This window comes from Anarhichas minor, unplaced genomic scaffold, assembly GCF_050575085.1.
Source record: "Anarhichas minor isolate MPS153535 unplaced genomic scaffold, ASM5057508v1 ptg000136l, whole genome shotgun sequence".
Lineage (NCBI taxonomy): Eukaryota > Metazoa > Chordata > Actinopteri > Perciformes > Anarhichadidae > Anarhichas > Anarhichas minor.
The window spans coordinates 16,747,678-16,762,916 of NW_027466582.1; the positions used below are offsets into that span (position 1 = coordinate 16,747,678).

Here is a 15,239-nt window from a genome sequence, read left to right on the forward strand (position 1 = left end):
ATGTTGTCTGGCATCTGAAATGTTTGCAGTCAAGTGTGAATGGTGCATTGAGCCTGGGCACGTGCATAAAAGTCATCTTCAGCAGTTTCCGTAGTGTAGTGGTTATCACGTTTGCTTCACACGCGAAAGGTCCTCAGTTCGAAACTGGGCGGAAACAGTATTCTTTGTTCCTGCTTACTCCACAAAATAAAACTCTACTTAGTGGAATTGTCCGAAACTGGATAAGAAGTACAACTGCCCCAGGGTTGGCTTTTCCTCCACACAATCAAAGTGTTCTGACTAGCGTTCCCAGCAAACTGGATGAAAAGAAGCAGAATTTTCCATTCTGATGTGCAACCTTTCATGCATGCCGAGGTAGAGGATCATATCGTCAATGTGAAGCTGTCTCTGACAGCAGGAACATTCTCAATATGTATCATCTCTGTGTTAAATGGCTGTTGTCTTACACGCAACTGGTAGAAAACTCCCCGTCAGGGAATCGAACCCTGGTCTTCCGCGTGACAAGCGGAGATACTATCCACTATACTAACGAGGACTGTGCTAATAGCATTTTTGGCTAAATAAAAAAAAGTGCCGCTGTTCCGGCCTATGAAGGGAATTCTTGGAGCTATACAGGGGAGGCTTTAAGTGTAGTAGACATTTACTGTCACTCAATGACACAGCAGCTGTGACTGAATCCATTCGGAAATCATGTTGTCTGGCATCTGAAATGGTTGCAGTCAAGTGTGAATGGTGCATTGAGCCTGGGCACGTGCACAATAGTCATCTTCAGCAGTTTCCGTAGTGTAGTGGTTATCACGTTCGCCTAACACGCGAAAGGTCCCCTCTTCGAAACTGGGCGGAAACAGTATTCTTTGTTCCTGCTTACTCCACAAAATAAAACTCTACTTAGTGGAATTGTCCGAAACTGGATAAGAAGTACAACTGCCCCAGGGTTGGCTTTTCCTCCACACAATCAAAGTGTTCTGACTAGCGTTCCCAGCAAACTGGATGAAAAGAAGCAGAATTTTCCATTCTGATGTGCAACCTTTCATGCATGCCGAGGTAGAGGATCATATCGTCAATGTGAAGCTGTCTCTGACAGCAGGAACATTCTCAATATGTATCGTCTCTGTGTTAAATGGCTGTTGTCTTACTAGCAACTGGTAGAAAACTCCCCGTCAGGGAATCGAACCCTGGTCTTCCGCATGACAAGCGGAGATACTATCCACTATACTAACGAGGACTGTGCTAATAGCATTTTTGGCTAAATAAAAAAAAGTGCCGCTGTTCCGGCCTATGAAGGGAATTCTTGGAGCTATACAGGGGAGGCTTTAAGTGAAGTAGACATTTACTGTCACTCAATGACACAGCAGCTGTGACTGAATCCATTCGGAAATCATGTTGTCTGGCATCTGAAATGTTTGCAGTCAAGTGTGAATGGTGCATTGAGCCTGGGCACGTGCATAAAAGTCATTTTCAGCAGTTTCCGTAGTGTAGTGGTTATCACGTTTGCTTCACACGCGAAAGGTCCTCAGTTCGAAACTGGGCGGAAACAGTATTCTTTGTTCCTGCTTACTCCACAAAATAAAACTCTACTTAGTGGAATTGTCCGAAACTGGATAAGAAGTACAACTGCCCCAGGGTTGGCTTTTCCTCCACACAATCAAAGTGTTCTGACTAGCGTTCCCAGCAAACTGGATGAAAAGAAGCAGAATTTTCCATTCTGATGTGCAACCTTTCATGCATGCCGAGGTAGAGGATCATATCGTCAATGTGAAGCTGTCTCTGACAGCAGGAACATTCTCAATATGTATCATCTCTGTGTTAAATGGCTGTTGTCTTACACGCAACTGGTAGAAAACTCCCCGTCAGGGAATCGAACCCTGGTCTTCCGCGTGACAAGCGGAGATACTATCCACTATACTAACGAGGACTGTGCTAATAGCATTTTTGGCTAAATAAAAAAAAGTGCCGCTGTTCCGGCCTATGAAGGGAATTCTTGGAGCTATACAGGGGAGGCTTTAAGTGTAGTAGACATTTACTGTCACTCAATGACACAGCAGCTGTGACTGAATCCATTCGGAAATCATGTTGTCTGGCATCTGAAATGGTTGCAGTCAAGTGTGAATGGTGCATTGAGCCTGGGCACGTGCACAATAGTCATCTTCAGCAGTTTCCGTAGTGTAGTGGTTATCACGTTCGCCTAACACGCGAAAGGTCCCCTCTTCGAAACTGGGCGGAAACAGTATTCTTTGTTCCTGCTTACTCCACAAAATAAAACTCTACTTAGTGGAATTGTCCGAAACTGGATAAGAAGTACAACTGCCCCAGGGTTGGCTTTTCCTCCACACAATCAAAGTGTTCTGACTAGCGTTCCCAGCAAACTGGATGAAAAGAAGCAGAATTTTCCATTCTGATGTGCAACCTTTCATGCATGCCGAGGTAGAGGATCATATCGTCAATGTGAAGCTGTCTCTGACAGCAGGAACATTCTCAATATGTATCGTCTCTGTGTTAAATGGCTGTTGTCTTACTAGCAACTGGTAGAAAACTCCCCGTCAGGGAATCGAACCCTGGTCTTCCGCATGACAAGCGGAGATACTATCCACTATACTAACGAGGACTGTGCTAATAGCATTTTTGGCTAAATAAAAAAAAGTGCCGCTGTTCCGGCCTATGAAGGGAATTCTTGGAGCTATACAGGGGAGGCTTTAAGTGAAGTAGACATTTACTGTCACTCAATGACACAGCAGCTGTGACTGAATCCATTCGGAAATCATGTTGTCTGGCATCTGAAATGTTTGCAGTCAAGTGTGAATGGTGCATTGAGCCTGGGCACGAGCATAAAAGTCATTTTCAGCAGTTTCCGTAGTGTAGTGGTTATCACGTTTGCTTCACACTCGAAAGGTCCCCTGTTCGAAACTGGGCGGAAACAGTATTCTTTGTTCCTGCTTACTCCACAAAATAAAACTCTACTTAGTGGAATTGTCCGAAACTGGATAAGAAGTACAACTGCCACAGGGTTGGCTTTTCCTCCACACAATCAAAGTGTTCTGACTAGCGTTCCCAGCAAACTGGATGAAAAGAAGCAGAATTTTCCATTCTGATGTGCAACCTTTCATGCATGCCGAGGTAGAGGATCATATCGTCAATGTGAAGCTGTCTCTGACAGCAGGAACATTCTCAATATGTATCGTCTCTGTGTTAAATGGCTGTTGTCTTACACGCAACTGGTAGAAAACTCCCCTTCAGGGAATCGAACCCTGGTCTTCCGCGTGACAAGCAGAGATACTATCCACTATACTAACGAGGACTGTGCTAATAGCATTTTTGGCTAAATAAAAAAAAGTGCCGTTGTTCCGGCCTATGAAGGGAATTCTTGAAGCTATACAGGGGAGGCTTTAAGTGAAGTAGACATTTACTGTCACTCAATGACACAGCAGCTTTGACTGAATCCATTCGGAAATCATGTTGTCTGGCATCTGAAATGGTTGCAGTCAAGTGTGAATGGTGCATTGAGCCTGGGCACGTGCATAAAAGTCATTTTCAGCAGTTTCCGTAGTGTAGTGGTTATCACGTTCGCTTCACACGCGAAAGATCCCCTGTTCGAAACTGGGCGGAAACAGTATTCTTTGTTCCTGCTTACTCCACAAAATAAAACTCTACTTAGTGGAATTGTCCGAAACTGGATAAGAAGTACAACTGCCACAGGGTTGGCTTTTCCTCCACACAATCAAAGTGTTCTGACTAGCGTTCCCAGCAAACTGGATGAAAAGAAGCAGAATTTTCCATTCTGATGTGCAACCTTTCATGCATGCCGAGGTAGAGGATCATATCGTCAATGTGAAGCTGTCTCTGACAGCAGGAACATTCTCAATATGTATCGTCTCTGTGTTAAATGGCTGTTGTCTTACACGCAACTGGTAGAAAACTCCCCTTCAGGGAATCGAACCCTGGTCTTCCGCGTGACAAGCAGAGATACTATCCACTATACTAACGAGGACTGTGCTAATAGCATTTTTGGCTAAATAAAAAAAAGTGCCGCTGTTCCGGCCTATGAAGGGAATTCTTGGAGCTATACAGGGGAGGCTTTAAGTGAAGTAGACATTTACTGTCACTCAATGACACAGCAGCTGTGACTGAATCCATTCGGAAATCATGTTGTCTGGCATCTGAAATGTTTGCAGTCAAGTGTGAATGGTGCATTGAGCCTGGGCACGTGCATAAAAGTCATCTTCAGCAGTTTCCGTAGTGTAGTGGTTATCACGTTTGCTTCACACGCGAAAGGTCCTCAGTTCGAAACTGGGCGGAAACAGTATTCTTTGTTCCTGCTTACTCCACAAAATAAAACTCTACTTAGTGGAATTGTCCGAAACTGGATAAGAAGTACAACTGCCACAGGGTTGGCTTTTCCTCCACACAATCAAAGTGTTCTGACTAGCGTTCCCAGCAAACTGGATGAAAAGAAGCAGAATTTTCCATTCTGATGTGCAACCTTTCATGCATGCCGAGGTAGAGGATCATATCGTCAATGTGAAGCTGTCTCTGACAGCAGGAACATTCTCAATATGTATCGTCTCTGTGTTAAATGGCTGTTGTCTTACACGCAACTGGTAGAAAACTCCCCTTCAGGGAATCGAACCCTGGTCTTCCGCGTGACAAGCAGAGATACTATCCACTATACTAACGAGGACTGTGCTAATAGCATTTTTGGCTAAATAAAAAAAAGTGCCGCTGTTCCGGCCTATGAAGGGAATTCTTGGAGCTATACAGGGGAGGCTTTAAGTGAAGTAGACATTTACTGTCACTCAATGACACAGCAGCTGTGACTGAATCCATTCGGAAATCATGTTGTCTGGCATCTGAAATGTTTGCAGTCAAGTGTGAATGGTGCATTGAGCCTGGGCACGTGCATAAAAGTCATCTTCAGCAGTTTCCGTAGTGTAGTGGTTATCACGTTTGCTTCACACGCGAAAGGTCCTCAGTTCGAAACTGGGCGGAAACAGTATTCTTTGTTCCTGCTTACTCCACAAAATAAAACTCTACTTAGTGGAATTGTCTGAAACTGGATAAGAAGTACAACTGCCACAGGGTTGGCTTTTCCTCCACACAATCAAAGTGTTCTGACTAGCGTTCCCAGCAAACTGGATGAAAAGAAGCAGAATTTTCCATTCTGATGTGCAACCTTTCATGCATGCCGAGGTAGAGGATCATATCGTCAATGTGAAGCTGTCTCTGACAGCAGAAACATGCTCAATAAGTATCGTCTCTGTGTTAAATGGCTGTTGTCTTACTAGCAACTGGTAGAAATCTCCCCGTCAGGGAATCGAACCCTGGTCTTCCGCGTGACAAGCGGAGATACTATCCACTATACTAACGAGGACTGCGCTAGTAGCATTTTTGGCTAAATAAAAAAAAAGTGCCGTTGTTCCGGCCTATGAAGGGAATTCTTGAAGCTATACAGGGGAGGCTTTAAGTGAAGTAGACATTTACTGTCACTCAATGACACAGCAGCTTTGACTGAATCCATTCGGAAATCATGTTGTCTGGCATCTGAAATGGTTGCAGTCAAGTGTGAATGGTGCATTGAGCCTGGGCACGTGCATAAAAGTCATTTTCAGCAGTTTCCGTAGTGTAGTGGTTATCACGTTTGCTTCACACGCGAAAGGTCCCCTGTTCGAAACTGGGCGGAAACAGTATTCTTTGTTCCTGCTTACTCCACAAAATAAAACTCTACTTGGTGGAATTGTCCGAAACTGGATAAGAAGTACAACTGCCACAGGGTTGGCTTTTCCTCCACACAATCAAAGTGTTCTGACTAGCGTTCCCAGCAAACTGGATGAAAAGAAGCAGAATTTTCCATTCTGATGTGCAACCTTTCATGCATGCCGAGGTAGAGGATCATATCGTCAATGTGAAGCTGTCTCTGACAGCAGGAACATTCTCAATATGTATCGTCTCTGTGTTAAATGGCTGTTGTCTTACACGCAACTGGTAGAAAACTCCCCGTCAGGGAATCGAACCCTGGTCTTCCGCGTGACAAGCAGAGATACTATCCACTATACTAACGAGGACTGTGCTAATAGCATTTTTGGCTAAATAAAAAAAAGTGCCGCTGTTCCGGCCTATGAAGGGAATTCTTGGAGCTATACAGGGGAGGCTTTAAGTGAAGTAGACATTTACTGTCACTCAATGACACAGCAGCTGTGACTGAATCCATTCGGAAATCATGTTGTCTGGCATCTGAAATGTTTGCAGTCAAGTGTGAATGGTGCATTGAGCCTGGGCACGTGCATAAAAGTCATCTTCAGCAGTTTCCGTAGTGTAGTGGTTATCACGTTTGCTTCACACGCGAAAGGTCCTCAGTTCGAAACTGGGCGGAAACAGTATTCTTTGTTCCTGCTTACTCCACAAAATAAAACTCTACTTAGTGGAATTGTCCGAAACTGGATAAGAAGTACAACTGCCCCAGGGTTGGCTTTTCCTCCACACAATCAAAGTGTTCTGACTAGCGTTCCCAGCAAACTGGATGAAAAGAAGCAGAATTTTCCATTCTGATGTGCAACCTTTCATGCATGCCGAGGTAGAGGATCATATCGTCAATGTGAAGCTGTCTCTGACAGCAGGAACATTCTCAATATGTATCGTCTCTGTGTTAAATGGCTGTTGTCTTACACGCAACTGGTAGAAAACTCCCCGTCAGGGAATCGAACCCTGGTCTTCCGCGTGACAAGCGGAGATACTATCCACTATACTAACGAGGACTGTGCTAATAGCATTTTTGGCTAAATAAAAAAAAGTGCCGCTGTTCCGGCCTATGAAGGGAATTCTTGGAGCTATACAGGGGAGGCTTTAAGTGTAGTAGACATTTACTGTCACTCAATGACACAGCAGCTGTGACTGAATCCATTCGGAAATCATGTTGTCTGGCATCTGAAATGGTTGCAGTCAAGTGTGAATGGTGCATTGAGCCTGGGCACGTGCACAATAGTCATCTTCAGCAGTTTCCGTAGTGTAGTGGTTATCACGTTCGCTTCACACGCGAAAGGTCCCCTGTTCGAAACTGGGCGGAAACAGTATTCTTTGTTCCTGCTTACTCCACAAAATAAAACTCTACTTAGTGGAATTGTCTGAAACTGGATAAGAAGTACAACTGCCCCAGGGTTGGCATTTCCTCCACACAATCAAAGTGTTCTGACTAGCGTTCACAGCAAACTGGATGAAAAGAAGCAGAATTTTCCATTCTGATGTGCAACCTTTCATGCATGCCGAGGTAGAGGATCATATCGTCAATGTGAAGCTGTCTCTGACAGCAGAAACATGCTCAATAAGTATCGTCTCTGTGTTAAATGGCTGTTGTCTTACTAGCAACTGGTAGAAATCTCCCCTTCAGGGAATCGAACCCTGGTCTTCCGCGTGACAAGCGGAGATACTATCCACTATACTAACGAGGACTGCGCTAGTAGCATTTTTGGCTAAATAAAAAAAAAGTGCCGTTGTTCCGGCCTATGAAGGGAATTCTTGAAGCTATACAGGGGAGGCTTTAAGTGAAGTAGACATTTACTGTCACTCAATGACACAGCAGCTGTGACTGAATCCATTCGGAAATCATGTTGTCTGGCATCTGAAATGTTTGCAGTCAAGTGTGAATGGTGCATTGAGCCTGGGCACGTGCACAATAGCTATCTTCAGCAGTTTCCGTAGTGTAGTGGTTATCACGTTCGCCTAACACGCGAAAGGTCACCTCTTCGAAACTGGGCGGAAACAGTATTCTTTGTTCCTGCTTACTCCACAAAATAAAACTCTACTTAGTGGAATTGTCCGAAACTGGATAAGAAGTACAACTGCCCCAGGGTTGGCTTTTCCTCCACACAATCAAAGTGTTCTGACTAGCGTTCCCAGCAAACTGGATGAAAAGAAGCAGAATTTTCCATTCTGATGTGCAACCTTTCATGCATGCCGAGGTAGAGGATCATATCGTCAATGTGAAGCTGTCTCTGACAGCAGGAACATTCTCAATATGTATCGTCTCTGTGTTAAATGGCTGTTGTCTTACACGCAACTGGTAGAAAACTCCCCGTCAGGGAATCAAACCCTGGTCTTCCGCGTGACAAGCGGAGATACTATCCACTATACTAACGAGGACTGTGCTAATAGCATTTTTGGCTAAATAAAAAAAAGTGCCGCTGTTCCGGCCTATGAAGGGAATTCTTGAAGCTATACAGGGGAGGCTTTAAGTGAAGTAGACATTTACTGTCACTCAATGACACAGCAGCTGTGACTGAATCCATTCGGAAATCATGTTGTCTGGCATCTGAAATGTTTGCAGTCAAGTGTGAATGGTGCATTGAGCCTGGGCACGTGCATAAAAGTCATTTTCAGCAGTTTCCGTAGTGTAGTGGTTATCACGTTCGCTTCACACTCGAAAGGTCCCCTGTTCGAAACTGGGCGGAAACAGTATTCTTTGTTCCTGCTTACTCCACAAAATAAAACTCTACTAAGTGGAATTGTCTGAAACTGGATAAGAAGTACAACTGCCCCAGGGTTGGCTTTTCCTCCACACAATCAAAGTGTTCTGACTAGCGTTCCCAGCAAACTGGATGAAAAGAAGCAGAATTTTCCATTCTGATGTGCAACCTTTCATGCATGCCGAGGTAGAGGATCATATCGTCAATGTGAAGCTGTCTCTGACAGCAGAAACATGCTCAATAAGTATCGTCTCTGTGTTAAATGGCTGTTGTCTTACTAGCAACTGGTAGAAATCTCCCCTTCAGGGTATCGAACCCTGGTCTTCCGCGTGACAAGCGGAGATACTATCCACTATACTAACGAGGACTGCGCTAGTAGCATTTTTGGCTAAATAAAAAAAAAGTGCCGTTGTTCCGGCCTATGAAGGGAATTCTTGAAGCTATACAGGGGAGGCTTTAAGTGAAGTAGACATTTACTGTCACTCAATGACACAGCAGCTGTGACTGAATCCATTCGGAAATCATGTTGTCTGGCATCTGAAATGTTTGCAGTCAAGTGTGAATGGTGCATTGAGCCTGGGCACGTGCACAATAGTTATCTTAAGCAGTTTCCGTAGTGTAGTGGTTATCACGTTCGCCTAACACGCGAAAGGTCCCCTCTTCGAAACTGGGCGGAAACAGTATTCTTTGTTCCTGCTTACTCCACAAAATAAAACTCTACTTAGTGGAATTGTCCGAAACTGGATAAGAAGTACAACTGCCCCAGGGTTGGCTTTTCCTCCACACAATCAAAGTGTTCTGACTAGCGTTCCCAGCAAACTGGATGAAAAGAAGCAGAATTTTCCATTCTGATGTGCAACCTTTCATGCATGCCGAGGTAGAGGATTATATCGTCAATGTGAAGCTGTCTCTGACAGCAGAAACATGCTCAATATGTATCGTCTCTGTGTTAAATGGCTGTTGTCTTACTAGCAACTGGTAGAAATCTCCCCGTCAGGGAATCGAACCCTAGTCTTCCGCATGACAAGCGGAGATACTATCCACTATACTAACGAGGACTGCGCTAGTAGCATTTTTGGCTAAATAAAAAAAAAGTGCCGTTGTTCCGGCCTATGAAGGGAATTCTTGAAGCTATACAGGGGAGGCTTTAAGTGAAGTAGACATTTACTGTCACTCAATGACACAGCAGCTGTGACTGAATCCATTCGGAAATCATGTTGTCTGGCATCTGAAATGTTTGCAGTCAAGTGTGAATGGTGCATTGAGCCTGGGCACGTGCATAAAAGTAATTTTCAGCAGTTTCCGTAGTGTAGTGGTTATCACGTTCGCTTCACACTCGAAAGGTCCCCTGTTCGAAACTGGGCGGAAACAGTATTCTTTGTTCCTGCTTACTCCACAAAATAAAACTCTACTTAGTGGAATTGTCTGAAACTGGATAAGAAGTACAACTGCCCCAGGGTTGGCTTTTCCTCCACACAATCAAAGTGTTCTGACTAGCGTTCCCAGCAAACTGGATGAAAAGAAGCAGAATTTTCCATTCTGATGTGCAACCTTTCATGCATGCCGAGGTAGAGGATCATATCGTCAATGTGAAGCTGTCTCTGACAGCAGAAACATGCTCAATAAGTATCGTCTCTGTGTTAAATGGCTGTTGTCTTACTAGCAACTGGTAGAAATCTCCCCTTCAGGGAATCGAACCCTGGTCTTCCGCGTGACAAGCGGAGATACTATCCACTATACTAACGAGGACTGCGCTAGTAGCATTTTTGGCTAAATAAAAAAAAAGTGCCGTTGTTCCGGCCTATGAAGGGAATTCTTGAAGCTATACAGGGGAGGCTTTAAGTGAAGTAGACATTTACTGTCACTCAATGACACAGCAGCTGTGACTGAATCCATTCGGAAATCATGTTGTCTGGCATCTGAAATGTTTGCAGTCAAGTGTGAATGGTGCATTGAGCCTGGGCACGTGCACAATAGTTATCTTCAGCAGTTTCCGTAGTGTAGTGGTTATCACGTTCGCCTAACACGCGAAAGGTCCCCTCTTCGAAACTGGGCGGAAACAGTATTCTTTGTTCCTGCTTACTCCACAAAATAAAACTCTACTTAGTGGAATTGTCCGAAACTAGATAAGAAGTACAACTGCCCCAGGGTTGGCTTTTCCTCCACACAATCAAAGTGTTCTGACTAGCGTTCCCAGCAAACTGGATGAAAAGAAGCAGAATTTTCCATTCTGATGTGCAACCTTTCATGCATGCCGAGGTAGAGGATCATATCGTCAATGTGAAGCTGTCTCTGACAGCAGAAACATGCTCAATAAGTATCGTCTCTGTGTTAAATGGCTGTTGTCTTACTAGCAACTGGTAGAAATCTCCCCTTCAGGGAATCGAACCCTGGTCTTCCGCGTGACAAGCGGAGATACTATCCACTATACTAACGAGGACTGCGCTAGTAGCATTTTTGGCTAAATAAAAAAAAAGTGCCGTTGTTCCGGCCTATGAAGGGAATTCTTGAAGCTATACAGGGGAGGCTTTAAGTGAAGTAGACATTTACTGTCACTCAATGACACAGCAGCTGTGACTGAATCCATTCGGAAATCATGTTGTCTGGCATCTGAAATGTTTGCAGTCAAGTGTGAATGGTGCATTGAGCCTGGCACGTGCACAATAGTCATCTTCAGCAGTTTCCGTAGTGTAGTGGTTATCACGTTCGCCTAACACGCGAAAGGTCCCCTGTTCGAAACTGGGCGGAAACAGTATTCTTTGTTCCTGCTTACTCCACAAAATAAAACTCTACTTAGTGGAATTGTCCGAAACTGGATAAGAAGTACAACTGCCCCAGGGTTGGCTTTTCCTCCACACAATCAAAGTGTTCTGACTAGCGTTCCCAGCAAACTGGATGAAAAGAAGCAGAATTTTCCATTCTGATGTGCAACCTTTCATGCATGCCGAGGTAGAGGATTATATCGTCAATGTGAAGCTGTCTCTGACAGCAGAAACATGCTCAATATGTATCGTCTCTGTGTTAAATGGCTGTTGTCTTACTAGCAACTGGTAGAAATCTCCCCGTCAGGGAATCGAACCCTGGTCTTCCGCGTGACAAGCGGAGATACTATCCACTATACTAACGAGGACTGCGCTAGTAGCATTTTTGGCTAAATAAAAAAAAGTGCCGTTGTTCCGGCCTATGAAGGGAATTCTTGAAGCTATACAGGGGAGGCTTTAAGTGAAGTAGACATTTACTGTCACTCAATGACACAGCAGCTGTGACTGAATCCATTCGGAAATCATGTTGTCTGGCATCTGAAATGTTTGCAGTCAAGTGTGAATGGTGCATTGAGCCTGGGCACGTGCACAATAGTTATCTTCAGCAGTTTCCGTAGTGTAGTGGTTATCACGTTCGCCTAACACGCGAAAGGTCCCCTCTTCGAAACTGGGCGGAAACAGTATTCTTTGTTCCTGCTTACTCCACAAAATAAAGCTCTACTTAGTGGAATTGTCCGAAACTGGATGAGAAGTACAACTGCCCCAGGGTTGGCTTTTCCTCCACACAATCAAAGTGTTCTGACTAGCGTTCCCAGCAAACTGGATGAAAAGAAGCAGAATTTTCCATTCTGATGTGCAACCTTTCATGCATGCCGAGGTAGAGGATCATATCGTCAATGTGAAGCTGTCTCTGACAGCAGAAACATGCTCAATAAGTATCGTCTCTGTGTTAAATGGCTGTTGTCTTACTAGCAACTGGTAGAAATCTCCCCGTCAGGGAATCAAACCCTGGTCTTCCGCGTGACAAGCGGAGATACTATCCACTATACTAACGAGGACTGCGCTAGTAGCATTTTTGGCTAAATAAAAAAAAAGTGCCGTTGTTCCGGCCTATGAAGGGAATTCTTGAAGCTATACAGGGGAGGCTTTAAGTGAAGTAGACATTTACTGTCACTCAATGACACAGCAGCTGTGACTGAATCCATTCGGAAATCATGTTGTCTGGCATCTGAAATGTTTGCAGTCAAGTGTGAATGGTGCATTGAGCCTGGGCACGTGCACAATAGTCATCTTCAGCAGTTTCCGTAGTGTAGTGGTTATCACGTTCGCCTAACACGCGAAAGGTCACCTGTTCGAAACTGGGCGTAAACAGTATTCTTTGTTCCTGCTTACTCCACAAAATAAAACTCTACTTAGTGGAATTGTCCGAAACTGGATAAGAAGTACAACTGCCCCAGGGTTGGCTTTTCCTCCACACAATCAAAGTGTTCTGACTAGCGTTCCCAGCAAACTGGATGAAAAGAAGCAGAATTTTCCATTCTGATGTGCAACCTTTCATGCATGACGAGGTAGAGGATTATATCGTCAATGTGAAGCTGTCTCTGACAGCAGAAACATGCTCAATATGTATCGTCTCTGTGTTAAATGGCTGTTGTCTTACTAGCAACTGGTAGAAATCTCCCCGTCAGGGAATCGAACCCTAGTCTTCCGCATGACAAGCGGAGATACTATCCACTATACTAACGAGGACTGCGCTAGTAGCATTTTTGGCTAAATAAAAAAAAAGTGCCGTTGTTCCGGCCTATGAAGGGAATTCTTGAAGCTATACAGGGGAGGCTTTAAGTGAAGTAGACATTTACTGTCACTCAATGACACAGCAGCTGTGACTGAATCCATTCGGAAATCATGTTGTCTGGCATCTGAAATGTTTGCAGTCAAGTGTGAATGGTGCATTGAGCCTGGGCACGTGCATAAAAGTAATTTTCAGCAGTTTCCGTAGTGTAGTGGTTATCACGTTCGCTTCACACTCGAAAGGTCTCCTGTTCGAAACTGGGCGGAAACAGTATTCTTTGTTCCTGCTTACTCCACAAAATAAAACTCTACTTAGTGGAATTGTCTGAAACTGGATAAGAAGTACAACTGCCCCAGGGTTGGCTTTTCCTCCACACAATCAAAGTGTTCTGACTAGCGTTCCCAGCAAACTGGATGAAAAGAAGCAGAATTTTCCATTCTGATGTGCAACCTTTCATGCATGCCGAGGTAGAGGATCATATCGTCAATGTGAAGCTGTCTCTGACAGCAGAAACATGCTCAATAAGTATCGTCTCTGTGTTAAATGGCTGTTGTCTTACTAGCAACTGGTAGAAATCTCCCCTTCAGGGAATCGAACCCTGGTCTTCCGCGTGACAAGCGGAGATACTATCCACTATACTAACGAGGACTGCGCTAGTAGCATTTTTGGCTAAATAAAAAAAAAGTGCCGTTGTTCCGGCCTATGAAGGGAATTCTTGAAGCTATACAGGGGAGGCTTTAAGTGAAGTAGACATTTACTGTCACTCAATGACACAGCAGCTGTGACTGAATCCATTCGGAAATCATGTTGTCTGGCATCTGAAATGTTTGCAGTCAAGTGTGAATGGTGCATTGAGCCTGGGCACGTGCACAATAGTTATCTTCAGCAGTTTCCGTAGTGTAGTGGTTATCACGTTCGCCTAACACGCGAAAGGTCCCCTCTTCGAAACTGGGTGGAAACAGTATTCTTTGTTCCTGCTTACTCCACAAAATAAAACTCTACTTAGTGGAATTGTCCGAAACTGGATAAGAAGTACAACTGCCCCAGGGTTGGGTTTTCCTCCACACAATCAAAGTGTTCTGACTAGCGTTCCCAGCAAACTGGATGAAAAGAAGCAGAATTTTCCATTCTGATGTGCAACCTTTCATGCATGCCGAGGTAGAGGATCATATCGTCAATGTGAAGCTGTCTCTGACAGCAGAAACATGCTCAATAAGTATCGTCTCTGTGTTAAATGGCTGTTGTCTTACTAGCAACTGGTAGAAATCTCCCCGTCAGGGAATCAAACCCTGGTCTTCCGCGTGACAAGCGGAGATACTATCCACTATACTAACGAGGACTGCGCTAGTAGCATTTTTGGCTAAATAAAAAAAAAGTGCCGTTGTTCCGGCCTATGAAGGGAATTCTTGAAGCTATACAGGGGAGGCTTTAAGTGAAGTAGACATTTACTGTCACTCAATGACACAGCAGCTGTGACTGAATCCATTCGGAAATCATGTTGTCTGGCATCTGAAATGTTTGCAGTCAAGTGTGAATGGTGCATTGAGCCTGGGCACGTGCACAATAGTCATCTTCAGCAGTTTCCGTAGTGTAGTGGTTATCACGTTCGCCTAACACGCGAAAGGTCCCCTGTTCGAAACTGGGCGTAAACAGTATTCTTTGTTCCTGCTTACTCCACAAAATAAAACTCTACTTAGTGGAATTGTCCGAAACTGGATAAGAAGTACAACTGCCCCAGGGTTGGCTTTTCCTCCACACAATCAAAGTGTTCTGACTAGCGTTCCCAGCAAACTGGATGAAAAGAAGCAGAATTTTCCATTCTGATGTGCAACCTTTCATGCATGACGAGGTAGAGGATTATATCGTCAATGTGAAGCTGTCTCTGACAGCAGAAACATGCTCAATATGTATCGTCTCTGTGTTAAATGGCTGTTGTCTTACTAGCAACTGGTAGAAATCTCCCCGTCAGGGAATCGAACCCTAGTCTTCCGCATGACAAGCGGAGATACTATCCACTATACTAACGAGGACTGCGCTAGTAGCATTTTTGGCTAAATAAAAAAAAAGTGCCGTTGTTCCGGCCTATGAAGGGAATTCTTGAAGCTATACAGGGGAGGCTTTAAGTGAAGTAGACATTTACTGTCACTCAATGACACAGCAGCTGTGACTGAATCCATTCGGAAATCATGTTGTCTGGCATCTGAAATGTTTGCAGTCAAGTGTGAATGGTGCATT

General features: G+C 44.4%; 15 non-coding genes across 15 annotated transcripts; all 15 read left to right on the top strand.

Moving 5' to 3' along the window:
- The first annotated feature begins 84 nt into the window (after positions 1–84).
- On the top strand, positions 85–157 carry trnav-cac (transfer RNA valine (anticodon CAC)). The gene has a single exon. It is a non-coding gene; the product is annotated as a tRNA-Val (tRNA).
- Positions 158–774: 617 nt separating this feature from the next.
- trnav-aac (transfer RNA valine (anticodon AAC)) lies at positions 775–847 on the top strand. Its single transcript has one exon. It is a non-coding gene; the product is annotated as a tRNA-Val (tRNA).
- A 617-nt stretch (positions 848–1,464) lies between these two features.
- On the top strand, positions 1,465–1,537 carry trnav-cac (transfer RNA valine (anticodon CAC)). Its single transcript has one exon. It is a non-coding gene; the product is annotated as a tRNA-Val (tRNA).
- Positions 1,538–2,154: 617 nt separating this feature from the next.
- trnav-aac (transfer RNA valine (anticodon AAC)) lies at positions 2,155–2,227 on the top strand. The gene has a single exon. It is a non-coding gene; the product is annotated as a tRNA-Val (tRNA).
- Positions 2,228–3,534: 1,307 nt separating this feature from the next.
- On the top strand, positions 3,535–3,607 carry trnav-cac (transfer RNA valine (anticodon CAC)). Its single transcript has one exon. It is a non-coding gene; the product is annotated as a tRNA-Val (tRNA).
- Positions 3,608–4,224: 617 nt separating this feature from the next.
- On the top strand, positions 4,225–4,297 carry trnav-cac (transfer RNA valine (anticodon CAC)). Its single transcript has one exon. It is a non-coding gene; the product is annotated as a tRNA-Val (tRNA).
- A 617-nt stretch (positions 4,298–4,914) lies between these two features.
- trnav-cac (transfer RNA valine (anticodon CAC)) lies at positions 4,915–4,987 on the top strand. The gene has a single exon. It is a non-coding gene; the product is annotated as a tRNA-Val (tRNA).
- Positions 4,988–5,605: 618 nt separating this feature from the next.
- Positions 5,606–5,678, top strand: trnav-cac (transfer RNA valine (anticodon CAC)). The gene has a single exon. It is a non-coding gene; the product is annotated as a tRNA-Val (tRNA).
- Positions 5,679–6,295: 617 nt separating this feature from the next.
- Positions 6,296–6,368, top strand: trnav-cac (transfer RNA valine (anticodon CAC)). Its single transcript has one exon. It is a non-coding gene; the product is annotated as a tRNA-Val (tRNA).
- Positions 6,369–6,985: 617 nt separating this feature from the next.
- trnav-cac (transfer RNA valine (anticodon CAC)) lies at positions 6,986–7,058 on the top strand. Its single transcript has one exon. It is a non-coding gene; the product is annotated as a tRNA-Val (tRNA).
- Positions 7,059–9,057: 1,999 nt separating this feature from the next.
- Positions 9,058–9,130, top strand: trnav-aac (transfer RNA valine (anticodon AAC)). The gene has a single exon. It is a non-coding gene; the product is annotated as a tRNA-Val (tRNA).
- Positions 9,131–10,439: 1,309 nt separating this feature from the next.
- trnav-aac (transfer RNA valine (anticodon AAC)) lies at positions 10,440–10,512 on the top strand. The gene has a single exon. It is a non-coding gene; the product is annotated as a tRNA-Val (tRNA).
- A 617-nt stretch (positions 10,513–11,129) lies between these two features.
- Positions 11,130–11,202, top strand: trnav-aac (transfer RNA valine (anticodon AAC)). The gene has a single exon. It is a non-coding gene; the product is annotated as a tRNA-Val (tRNA).
- Positions 11,203–11,819: 617 nt separating this feature from the next.
- On the top strand, positions 11,820–11,892 carry trnav-aac (transfer RNA valine (anticodon AAC)). The gene has a single exon. It is a non-coding gene; the product is annotated as a tRNA-Val (tRNA).
- A 2,691-nt stretch (positions 11,893–14,583) lies between these two features.
- Positions 14,584–14,656, top strand: trnav-aac (transfer RNA valine (anticodon AAC)). Its single transcript has one exon. It is a non-coding gene; the product is annotated as a tRNA-Val (tRNA).
- The last annotated feature ends 583 nt before the right edge of the window (positions 14,657–15,239 follow it).